Genomic DNA, 12,405 nt, shown 5'->3' with positions numbered 1-12,405 from the left:
CTGTGATATTAGCTTTTGGAGTTATACCATCCATACACTGTAACCAGGTCTAAAATAACCACACAAACGTCGCCGTATCCTCACTGGATACCGATCTTGCTCCCAACATAATTGATTGGCTATGGTGGTTTACACCAACAAATGGTGCAAAGGGCATCCCATATCTATTCATCAGATATGTGGTGTTGAATGTAACCACATCACTGAAATATTGGTAGGCTGCCCTACTACTAGGGTCTGTCCAGGAGACATTCTTTAACCTCTCGTCATCATCTAAATCCATCAATGCAAAGAACCCCAGATTTTTATACTGCATCCGTAAAAAATACTCACGAAGCACTCCAGCACCACCTGTGCCAAGTCGTAGATGTCTTACCTTATCGATGTAATTGCGACAATCCTTTTCCAAAAATGGGAATTCTCGAAACCATATGCACCAACAACAAGAGATCCAAAGCTCTTATTCATTCGGATGCCAGCCAAATCGTTTGTATTTAGGACTCTTTCTATGGAGTCACTCACTTGTCTATTATATCGAAAGAAGCAGGATTTATTTGGATTGAGGCCATGGTTATGGATATTGTGAACGGTTGTCTTTCTACAGAGTCACTCACTTGTCTATTACATCGAAAGAAGCGGGATTTATTTAAACTGAGGCCGTGATTATGGATATTGTGAATGGTTGTCAGCTGAAACTTTCCCTCAATATTTAAGATATTAATCTTTGCCTTACATTCTGTCTTTCCTATCAAACATGGTCTAGCGACATTCAACATCCTATTATGGGTCTTCCGACCACGGGCACAACCAAGGGTGGCATATCTAACAGTCCTATCATCTCCCTTCTCAGTCCTTCTTGTCATCACCCCAAATCTTTATTTCTTAACATACTGCTTATAATAACTCATTACTTCTTTAAAAGAATTAAACTCCATCCCTGACTTTGGCTCCTCAATCATATCACCACCAACTTCATCCTCTAACTGAGGTGTCTCAGCAATTCCATCCTCAATTTCCACTGAATCTGGTCTATCTTTGTAGCTTTCTTTAATTCTAGCAGAGATACATGAAATATCAGTTTCCCTACAATAGAGTGTTTCTTTTATATCAATTCTTTCGCCGTGGTGGATCCAGTAGTCATGACTCAAGAAAGGAGTTGGGTAACCAACATGGTGCTAAAAGAACAAAAAATCTATGACAGTAATCTTTTAAAAAAAGCAACTTATAAAAAAATTCAAGAACACAGCTGTATCACCACTTGAATGTTGCTAGGATATTGGTAGCCATCTGGATGTTGCAGAAGAGTTGGTGACCACACAGGAAGTTCTCTATAGTAACCGTGCATGTGCATGTAATTTTCGAAGTTTATAGAAGTTGATGGTATGTCCTAACATGTTATTACACAAGTTATTCCTGTACAAAATTCATAAATATCAACTTAACATAGTCCTACAAATTTTTAAAAAATATAACACATCATGGTTGGGGGATTTGAGTTAGATGGTGTTAGCAAGAGATGAGTGTTCTCCCCTTTTTCCATGATGAGAGGAGATGAACTAAATAATTCCACAAGAGGAATAAAAACTGGCCTTACAAGTAGTACATCCTAAATGAAAAACTCTAAAATAAACAAAACTAAACTATACCTCCATTAAGCAACAAAATTATTTTCTCATCAATTATGACAAATGGAGGTATATCACTCTGAAATGTTACAAAAACATCAGCATCTGATCATATTATCATGTAAATTTCAAAAACTCGAATTGTATTAGAATTTAAACTCGAATTGCCTTGTTAGCAATCTTACTCTAACCATCCCAATGCATAGAAAGGCTTGAGCATCTAGATATGGAAGGAAAAAAAAAATCACTTAAATTTTTTGAAATACTTTACCACTTTTATTATCAAAACTAATAAAATTACACATATCCAACCCAATCATCTAAAACTTCCATGTGACAAAGTTAGTACCATATTTTACGTTATGCATCATTTAAAACTTCAAGTGATCGGTCAATCAAAATTCTATCACAATCTCTCTAATCCAAGCTGAAAATACAAGTTATTTTATTTTTATTTTTTTATCATTTTCTTAATTTATTCTTTTTTTTTTTATAAACCTGATAGGCTGATACCATATCGATCCAAACTTGAAATTAGTTTTGATTCTTTTTAATCTCTATCGCGCTAAGAAAGTAGACAAGTCCAAAGAACAGTCACTTTCTGTTTGTATGACTCTTTCACAGGCATAGACATGCCCAGTTGGTTTGTGGCGGCTGTCACACCTTGCTCATGTTCATCCGTGGAGCAACAAGCATGCAATGCTCTTGCTGTCACACAGTCAATCTAGCCACAAAAGGTAACTATTTACTACATAAATTGATTTACGAAATTCATCCTTTTCCTTCCTCCCCACATAATCTCTTAAAACTCCAAAATAAGTTGTCTAATCTCTAGTATTGTTAAGATGGAAAACCTTACCAACTGAGCAAGCAAGAAATGGATATTGTAACAGCAACCAGGTGGCACACGTCAATTGTTGCAACTATAGGATTCTATTGATGTACCAATATGGAGCCCGAACCGTGAAATGTGCCGTTTGCAATTTTGTGACATCAATTGGGGTCAATTTACATTTCTTTTAAACTCAATACACTTTGATAGAACTAAAGAGTTTCCTCCTAATGTATGTGACTAAAAGTTAAGACAAGACTTCTAATTATAAAATTGAAATTTAGCTACTGTTTAAGGTGGATAACTTTGTTTGAGTTCATAAATAAATACAGCTTCAAGGCCTGCATATGGAGGGAAAGCAAGTCACGCCAGAAAAAGAATAAGAATAATAATATTAGATCAAAAGACTTTCCATCACTCCCTTTCTTATCCAAAACTTTAATACACAAAATTAGAGTTAATTGCCAGCAAATCTAAATTTCCTATAATATAAATTCGGTAATCAGCAGCAGTTTCAAGCAAGTAGCAATCAAATAACCCTCAAAATGTTCAAAAGAAATCAGGCATTCCAACCCAACACCAAAAGAAAAGCCACACTGCTCTATAAAAAATAAAAGAAATAAAGAAAGAAAAGCCACACAAATACCCATCAACTAATCTAACATCCTCACACACCAAGTGCATAAATAATTTGTAACATTCATAAACAATTGAGATAATGCATATCAAATAATTACGAAAACACCTAATCCATCAAAACCAACCCATTCAGTCTATTTCACACAAATCTCCATGAAACAGTGTCAAACTCTTCTTTTTCTATACACTGACTTTGTACAAAGATCCATTCATTCGTTAAATTCGAACTAGAGGGGCATTAATAACAATGTGCAAAAATAGTTTTATAAATGGGAAAGTAAAAATAAATCAATAAATAAAAGAGCCCCAAACTCACTGTTGCAGCAGTAGATCGAGCAGAGAGGAGTGGGCATTGAACAAAGTTGTGTACCCATCTACAAGACCTGCTTTTTTTAGCTCAAACAGGAGTTCAAAAACCAAAGTTGAGAGACGCAGAGAGGCTCACAAGTTTTTCAACTTTCAACGTCTCGAAGACTCTCTTCCTTTATGTCGATTGTAGAGCTAAGGAATGGTAGAAATGCAAAAGCAAATGAATATTTTGGTTGGTAGCTGAATAATTTACTAGGATGGCGGTTCGATGGCAATTTATGTGCAGATTCTTTAGAGTGGGATAGATTTTGGTGCTCCTTGGTATGATTTGCTTCTCTTTTGGGTTTGAAATTTGTTTTAATCGATTTTTGTTCTTTTTTTAATAATATATTGGCCACGTCAGCGATTATGCAAAAGGTACCCAATTGCGGGTACCTGTAGCAGTATTGATTTTGTATTTTTCTAGTAGATGTGCATACTAAAATATCTTTCATAGTAATTATATTATCAATTATAATTTGCAGTAAAAAATTTTACTTTATTGTGTAACATCCACACCCTTCATGTCAACAATTATTTAGACTTCAAAATTTTATTATATTGGATCAATTTGCAACTGCAAAAGGTGAGTTTTTCTAAAGGTGCTAATTGCACCCTCGAGGCAGAGGGTCCCCCTTCCCACACCCCGCCCCTGCCTAGGCAAGGGGTGGGGTTTAGCCTCTTGGAATCCAACCCCGCACACTTGGGGTGGGGCCCTCTGTCCGGGTGCCAAAGATGAACCTTAGATCCATTCGCCTCTCTGTCCTGTCTAAATGGGCACATAACATGTTTCTGGGTCCAAAAAGGCCATGAACAAATTTTTTGGCCTATTTCTTGGCCTTTTTGGGCCTAGATGTCATTGTAATTTGAGAATTTTTAACTTATAAATTTTAAGTTGCCTAATTTAAAAAAAAAAAAAAACACTTATCTAAGATATTACAATAATAGAAATTAAAAACTTAGTAACTTCTAAGTTGTAACTAATAATCCTAAACTATTACAATAACATAAATGAATCAAAAACTATTACAAATTAATCTAAAAATATTACAAATTGTGATATAATGTAAATGAACAATAATAACACAATTAAATAAAAAATTCTAGCAAGATTACAATTGACATATTGCATCATTTCACATTGACTTTAATATTGGAATTTGGGGTGATCATGGTGGTTTGAAACTAAGTGAACTGTGCTATGAGACTGTGAGATTATAAAATCTAAAACATCAATAAGAAAACAAATTAGATTTACAAACAAGAAACAAAATCATAAATACAAACATTATATAGATATGTACAAATTACAAATATTAAAAGTACTAACCAAAATGAGATCATTGAGATTATGATTGGGCATATGACAGTGAGTAGTGAGACTCTCAAAGCTGAAAAAAATACAAGAAAAACAATTAGAATTACAAACATTACATAAATACTAAAAATAATTAAGGGAAAAATTATACAAACCAATGACAATGGTTGGTCTAATACACACAAAGTCATATTGCAGCCGATTTAGATGTATCCCCATGTGTTGCAGTTGTCTCTATAACAATTAAATTTGAAATCAATACTGATTAAATGAATATAAATAAATTAAAATAATAACGAAAGCAAATCAATGAATTAAGAGTGGTTACTAGATCCAAGCCGATCACCACCCTCCTCATCGTCCTCCTTAAAGTCCCCCATATACTAAATATGAATCAACTTCCATTTGATCCAAATTTGAGTGCAGGAGGTAATGAATTCCAAAATGGATCCAATATGCACCTTTCGGTGCTAAGGTCTAAGGCTATAATACTAATAGGGATGACCAAAATATTTCGGATTATGTCTCCAAGGACGAGGTACTTGCGAATTATGTCTCCACAAGCAGATAAGATATCAAGCCCCTACATAAATGGGTGCAAATATGATGCATCCAAATCCGATTGGGCCTCTGCAAGATGACAGACAGGTCTTGCTCCAACATATCATCCCACTCCAACCTATGCCTTTTCCTCATCCTAACTTCAGGAGGGCAGTGCGGTGGGTGTAGATGTTGAAATATTACCACTCTTGAATGTTACAAACTCATTAAACAATCTACTAAGGGTTTCCCTAACCCTTGTCGTAATATAATCCACCCATGCCTTCCCATGTGCCAATCCCAATCAATACATATAATGACCCAATCCAATGTTATTAGAGAGACAATATGGATAATTTTATTGGGTTTAAATTAGATTTAATGAGTGATATTGGATTTAAGTCCTTTTAATATTTTATGGACCAAGTGGGCCCTATTTAATTAGAAATTGGCCCACAAAAATTTTCTAAAAACCCAAATATATTTCTTAGATGAGTTAAACTTATTTTAGAATTTAAGATCGGCTATTAGAATTTTTCTCATTTTAAAATCACTTGATGAATAGGATTAGACATTTATCACCAAGAGGAACAATGAGATGGGAAATGTGAAGGATATCAAGTATTGAGATCATGTCACCTAAGCAAAATACTATTCTATCCAACCATTTAATTTTTTCCAAACCAAAGAGGGTTTCAACCCTAGTGAAACCCTAAATACTTGGAATCTAATTGAAACACCCAAAATTTGGGTTGAAACTAAAACCCTAAACGGTTTCCCCAAACTCCAAAATTGCTTCTAAACCCTAAAAGGATCCAGTTTCTAGCTTAATGTTTAATCACTTAATTAAATCACTTCCACATACTATTAACCACTCAAATTCATGTCATTTCATCATTATTTATTTTTTTAAACCTTGAAAAGTTGATTGGGCCAAGAAAAAATTATATTTGGACTTGATAGCAACCCAAACCCCAACCAAACCCTCTTTAAACTCCAAATTGAGACTCATTCGGTTAAGGCCCATGAAATTGAGCCACCATTGTAAGGCTTGTGGGAAAAGTTTCCCCCTTGCCATGGCTAACCAAACACTACCCAAAGCAGCCCCAAGCTGTACTTGATCTAAAGGCTAAGCCACCTCACTCACAACCTCTCACACGACAGCTCTATGCATCAATACCATGGGCTGGGTTTGCCCCATGTTTTGCCCATGTTTTGGCTGACATAACTATCACTTAAGTGTCATTCACATCCCTCTCATCACCCTTCAGTCGTGTAAGGAGTCCAGTCTATTTCACTTTCATTTCATCACTTTCCAACACTTTTCTTTGAGAGAAACCTAAAGGTTCTATCAGACAATTTTCCTGAGTCTTTTTGCTCACCATTTTTTAAGCTTTTGTAAGTATTTTCTTACTAATTTTCCTTCAAAAATACTTATTTTTCCTTGATTCTAGTTTCTATGGATATCTTTTGTGTTAGTTTTAATAATCATTTAATTGGTCAAAAGTGATTTTAAACTTGGAAATGTCATCCTATACGGTAAACTGGTGTTTTTGACCAAGTTACTAGAAAGATCTTGGTCTGATTTTCTTTTTTTTTTCTTTTTTCTTTTTTTCTTTTTATAGAGTGTAGTTAACATGTTTATATGAAAGTTTGATGAGGAGTCATTGAATGTTATAATCTTTTGATGAAATTTTTTCCAAGATCTAAAAAGTTGGAAACTGAAAGGAGTAAAACAATTTATGTTTTTCTTAAAGCTTGGATATTTTATGGTAAAATCATGCTCCAATGGATTTGATATTTTTTATATGATGATCCTAAGACTTTTTTCTACATGTAAGGATGTTAGTTTAAGGATTTTTTGTGTTGGTTTTGAAGATATGATGTTTTATGCATTTAGAGACTCGGTTAGGTCATAGATTCGAGATTTATAGGTATATGGTTGTTTTGAAGCAATTATGGCCATGTGATCTTGAGTTTAATGCTTGGATCTACTCTATGACTTGATTTCAAGCCATGTGATATTTTTGGTTTGTGATTTTTGTCATAGTATGTTTTGGATCAAAAAATTTGATCAAAACCAAACCTTAAGGCAATCGGTTTTGAGTTTAAGTGATGAAGCCATGCTATAAATCTTCACATCTAATTCATATTTCCATGTATTCCATGAAGTGCAGCCTTTTCATTTCTTTATTTATTTTTTTTATTTATTTCTTCCTTTTACGTTCATGACTTATCTTTCTTTGTTACTTCTATTCTCAAACAGTCACGCGCGACCATGAGCACACTCAATTATCATGCAAACGCACGTATAAACAAATTTCTTAGAGGCCCATTCTTGAAGGCTCTTACTATAAATTTTGTAAATTCTCCTCGTGCTCCTCGAAGATCTTCATCACATTACACGAAAATAGAAAACTAGGGGCAAGTTTTCAAAATTTATTTTTCTATAGTTTCTATAGACTATCTCTATTACGGCTAATTGAATATTCTCAATATCTTTTTGTCGAGCAAATCAACCTAAAGAATCACAAGCATTTGTTAAATATAAAACGAACTAGGTCAAACCCATTGGGAGTCTATCATCAAGAGATAAGGCAATGAAAAGATTAAGCCAAGGAAGTTGACTCGGTGAAAGCAACATAAATTAACTACGACTCAACTACTCAAAATGAGGGAATCTCTACATATTTGGACAGACTTCACTCGACTCAAGGATCCTTCATATTTTCTCTCCCCAGAAGAAATGTGTCTTAAACTCCCTCAAAATCCTAATTTCTTCCATTATATTGAGAGACATGTGAGGCCACGAGAGACTGGACAGTTATCAAGCATTATGGATTTCACCCCCAAACAACCCATGGATGTAGCCTTTTATGTCGAACCACGTAAATATATGTATCTTTCTTTTTATTTATATTTCATACACTTTATTTATTATTTACTTCATAGATGAGTATTCGAACACCGCATCAACACCCAAGCAATCATTATGGGCTGTTCAACCGTATTGTTGGACTTCAGCCATGTCAGAAAAATGCATCAAAAGTGTGCATTTTGACTTTATGTTTCCCATGAATTTTTAGGGCAATGCAAATGAGAACTACAGTTGGAGACTTTTGTTTGTGCAATGGTAATAAACCCATGAGATTACTGTTTGCAAAAATCATTTCTTTAGGTTCATTATTCATACATGGTTGGAGAATCATCTTGGTGTTTTCTTTGCAGTGCAAACTTAGGAATAGAAGTTTCTTTCAAGGATCTTCATGGTGTACTTGATAATTGGGATGACTCTGTTCATCCATGTAGCTAGACTTTGGTTACCTATTCTTCTAAGAGTCAAACCATTAGCCAATTAAAAATTATTTATATTTCTTTTCTTGTAAAATTTTGAGCTGGCTATAAAGTTTTCAATGAAAAAAAATAAAAACAAAAGACTATAACAAATTTATTTAAAAAAAGTATTTAAAAAAAAGTACAGAAAAAGTGGAGGTGGGCAAAATCTCAACCCACTTTGACTTTGTTCAAAATCTGACAAGACTCTAACTCTGACGAAGCATCGTTAAAAAAAATCATATAATCAAAACAACGTCGTTCCACTTCAAAATGAATGATGTTGTTTCGTTTAGAAGGATTTTGGACCCCGTCCCCCCCCCCCCCCCCCACAAAAAAAAAAAAAAAAAAAAAAAACAGCACCAACAAGGTTGTAAGACTCCCTTTATCTCTCTCCTCTCCACACTGTGCCTCAACTCCTCTGCCATCTGCCTTCACCTAAGGCCACCACGAGCCATCTTCCAAAGTTCATCAGTTGATTATATTTGTAAGCCACTCACTTACTCAATTTTTGTGTAGAATTTTAGGGTTCCAAAATCATTTAATTGTCACATTGTGGTTTGAAATTTGTGAAATGTGTATGATTTGTTATTCATTTCAATGATCTTTTGTTGCATTTCAATGATTTCAATTTTTAGGCTATTAAATTTAAGAATTTGGGGATTTAGACTTTGGAAAAATCGGGTTTTTTGTTCAAATAAAGTTTGCTCGATGCCCGTTCGATTATGGATCGAGCGAAATTCACATAAATTGTTCACTCAAACCTTTGTTCGAGTGTGGCTCGAGTGAACTTCACACAAATTGTTCTCTTAAACCTTCGCTCTAGTGTGGCTTTAGTGAACATTTAGTTTTTGTGTTTTATTTATTTTTAAAATAAAAAACATGACTAGATACATATGTTTTTCCTTTTCAATGTGTAGATAATTTTTATAATATTTAAATGACGGTTGTTTGTTAATTTTTTCATATAATTTTATACAAAGGCTGAGCAAACTACGGATGCTACACCATCTCACCATGAACTTCCACAAAAGAGGACGCACAACCGTTGGCGTCACGAACAGGTACTTCAGACCGTAGACCCCCATCTAGAGCAGTTACCTCCTGTTCAAATAGTCGAGTTCCAATAGATCTAGAAAATGATGATATGCTTAATAAGGAGGAGGAGTTGATGAATGTTGAGATTGATCAACCAACATGACCTAGTAAAAAAAGATTGTGGACATGGGAACATTTCACCAAAATTCCTGGTAATCTTGAGAAACCCCAGGCTCAATGTCACTACTGTGGACAACTATGCAATTGTCATTTAAAGAAGCAAAGCACGTTAGTATTAATAGCACATCTTACTAGCTGCCATTGGTATAAGATACACAAAGGGTTGGTGGCAACTAATCAGACGAAGCTGAGTTAAGAGATTTCTACGGCCACTAATAGCACACAGATTAAGAAGCTGTCAATCCTTCAATAAAATGAGAAGATGTTGAGGGATATGCTTGCAGAGATGATCATGACTTATGAGATGCCTTTTGCCACGGTTGACAAAATAGGCTTTTGCAAATTTGTGCACACGATTGAGCCATAATTTTCCATGCCTTCACAGTATATAGTGATGTGCGATTATTTGGAGAGGTATGCCAAGGATGAGTGATGAAGGAAATGTTTTTTGCCACTGGCCAAAGAGGTCATTTACGACAGATACATAGACCTTCATACAAAATGTGGGCTACATGTGTAGCCCACTTTATTGACAGTGAGTGGATATTGCAAAAGTGGATCATCAGCTTCAAAGAAGTTATTGATCACAAGGGTTCATCCATTGGTAAGGAGATGGATAACTGCATAAAGGAATGGGGGATCATAAAAATGCTTTGTATCACAGTTGATAATGCCAGTGTGAATGACATTGCCATTAATTGGTTTAGATGAAATACGAATTCATGAGCACCAATTTATCCATGTTCGATATTGTACTCATGTCATCAACCTCATAGTATGACTCCATTACTAAAGTCTGGAACCTTGTAAAATATGTGACCTTGTGAGATATGTGAGGGCTTCCTCCTAACGACTCCACTAGTTTAAGAAAATAGCCGAACAGCTTGAGATCATATCTTCTAGTATGTTGCAACTGGACGTTCTGACTCGATGGAACTCTACATACATGATGTTGGATGTAGCGTAGAAGTACGAAAAAGAGTTTGAGTGGATGAAGGTCGAGGATGAGGACCTAAAGTATGCTTTGCTGGAGTCAGCTGTGGGGAGAAGGGGGCTTGGTGCGCCTGACACAGTTGATTGGGTCAATGTTAGGTATTTTGTTCAATTTTTGAAGTTAGTTTATGATATAACTATGCGGATATCTGGGACAAATATCCTATTGCGAACATGTACTTTGAGAAGCTCTCGGGGCGTTATGACCACTTACAACAAAGTTGTACCGACAGCATGGAGTTGTTGAATGATATGGCTATGAGGATGAAATATAAATATAATAAATATTGGGATAAATGTGATATTGATATTTTATTAGAGAGTTTGAATGTGATATTGATGATTTATATAGCCATTACAATAGCAGTGGTCAATCTTCAACTGAAGGTGGTAGCTCCTCATGCCCAACTGGCTCAACACTTCCTTAGATGACACACTTGCACATAATTCAAATGTTTTGATACTACAGTATCATCAAATCCGTGTATCAAGGAATTTTATGCAGTATAAGTCTGAGGTTAAGTGTTACTTTAAGGAAGATGTCAAGCCAGCTAGTGCAACATTCCATATATTAACTTGGTGGAATGTGAATTCTGGAAAGTTTCCATTCCTTTACTGAATAGATAGGGATGTGCTAGCCATTCCTATCACTATAGTTGTCGCTAAGTTGATGTTTAGCACCAGAGGTCGTGTCTTGGATACTTATCAAAGTTCATTGTCTCTGACCACCGTTGAGGCCCTTGTTTGCCTACAAAATTGGTTAAGTTCAACACACATTAAAGTAAATACCGTAGATACTGAGAGCTATAGGTTTGAATCGGGTAACTTTATGACTTTAAATAATTATTTACATAATTTTAATATTTTCATTATTTAATTTATAATTTATATAATTTTGTAGACCTAGCTATAAACCTCAGACTAATTGTAGATGAATGAGACAGACGCATTGTGGGATGGATAACCCCTTGGCCCCTTTATTATGAGAAACGCAATATCGTCATGCACTGATAGTCTAGAAGTCTATAGTTAAATGACTAAAGGAAAGATAGTGCATCTGATCAGTAAAACTTCATGCTAGAAATCACTATCGAGTTATCGACTCAAATGCATGGACTGTCATGACTGATGCAGGATTGTGACTATTTGAATCAAATATGACATTATTTATATTTTGGTACTGTAAATTTAAATTTATTACGAATTTGTAATTTTAACTTAAATTTATCATTTAGCCACATTAAATCACCTATTTTTGTATTTTATATGATGTAGTCATTGTATTTAGATTTTAACTTTTTTACTTATTTTTTAGAGTATTTTAGATTTTTTAATTATTTTTACATTATTTTATCCTTTTCTTTTCATATTCTTAAACATAAGTGGGCATATTTGTCATTCAAAATAGGCCTTCCATATTAGGTCGTGGGGCCATTAGGCCTTAAGCCCACTTCAAGTCCAATCCCACGTCAAGTCTAATCGAAGTTCTGAGCTCCAATCGAAACTCCCAACTCCGATTATTGATTGGAGCCAAAGTCAAAGTTCATATTGACCTCCAA

The sequence above is a fragment of the Carya illinoinensis genome, chromosome 11, assembly GCF_018687715.1.
Source record: "Carya illinoinensis cultivar Pawnee chromosome 11, C.illinoinensisPawnee_v1, whole genome shotgun sequence".
Lineage (NCBI taxonomy): Eukaryota > Viridiplantae > Streptophyta > Magnoliopsida > Fagales > Juglandaceae > Carya > Carya illinoinensis.
The sequence above is the reverse complement of the archived record's forward strand: the minus strand, read 5'-3'. Positions refer to the sequence as shown.